Raw genomic sequence first — 1843 nt, 5'->3', positions numbered from 1 at the left:
GCAGTGAACACACACACACACACACACAGCAGTGAACACACACACACACACACACACAACGTGAACACACACACAACGTGAACACACACACAACGTGAACACACACACACAACGTGAACACACACACACCAGTCAACACACATACACACACCCACAGACACAGCATTTAACACACACACAAAAACACACACACACACAGCAGTGAACACACATACACACACACACACACACACAGCAGTGAACACACACACACACACACACAGCAGTGAACACACACACACACACACAGCAGTGAACACACACACACACACACAGCAGTGAACACACACACACACACAGCAGTTAACACACACACACACACAGCAGTGAACACACACACACACAGCAGTGAACACACACACACACAGCAGTGAACACACACACACACACACAGCAGTGAACACACACACACACACACAGAAGTGAACACACACACAGACACCGCAGATAACACACACAGCAGTGAACACACACAGCAGTGAACACACACACACACAGCAGTGGAACACACAACACACACACACAGCAGTGAACACACACACACACACACAGCAGTTAACCCACACACACACACACACAGCAGTGAACACAAACACACAGCAGTGAACACACACACACACACACACACACAGCAGTGAACACACACACACACAGCAGTGAACACACACACACACACACAGCAGTGAACACACACACAGCAGTGAACACACACACACACACAGCAGTGAACACACACACACACAGAGCAGTGAACACACACACACACAGCAGTGAACACACACACACACACAGCAGTGAACACACACACACACACAGCAGTGAACACACACACACACACACATAGCAGTGAACACACACAGCAGTGAACACACACAGCAGTGAACACACACAGCAGTGAACACACACAGCAGTGAACACACACACACACACACACACACACACACACAGCAGTGAACACACACACACACAGCAGTGAACACACACACACACACACAGCAGTGAACACACACACACACACACACACACACACACACACACACACACACACACACACACACACACCACACCACACACAGCAGTGAACACACACCACACACACACAGCAGTGAACACACACACACACACCACAGCAGTGAACACACACCACACACACACAGCAGTTAACACACACACACACACACAGCAGTGAACACACACACACACACACAGCAGTGAACACACACACACACACACACAGCAGTGAACACACACACACACACACAGCAGTGAACACACACACACACACAGCAGTGAACACACACACACACACACACACAGCAGTGAACACACACACACACACACACAGCAGTGAACACACACACACACACACACACAGCAGTGAACACACACACACACAGCAGTGAACACACACACACACAGCAGTGAACACACACACACACAGCAGTGAACACACACACACACACACACAGCAGTGAACACACACACACAGCAGTGAACACACACACACACACACACACAGCAGTGAACACACACACACACAGCAGTGAACACACACACACACACAGCAGTGAACACACACACACACACACAGCAGTGAACACACACACACACACAGCAGTGAACACACACACACACACAGCAGTGAACACACACACACACACACACACACACACACAGCAGTGAACACACACACACACACACACAGCAGTGAACACACACACACAGCAGTGAACACACACACACACACACACAGCAGAGAACACACACACACACACACACACAGCAGAGAACACACACACACAGC

This window comes from Tachysurus fulvidraco, chromosome 7 (genome assembly GCF_022655615.1).
Source record: "Tachysurus fulvidraco isolate hzauxx_2018 chromosome 7, HZAU_PFXX_2.0, whole genome shotgun sequence".
NCBI classification, from domain to species: Eukaryota; Metazoa; Chordata; class Actinopteri; order Siluriformes; family Bagridae; genus Tachysurus; species Tachysurus fulvidraco.
The sequence above is the reverse complement of the archived record's forward strand: the minus strand, read 5'-3'. Positions refer to the sequence as shown.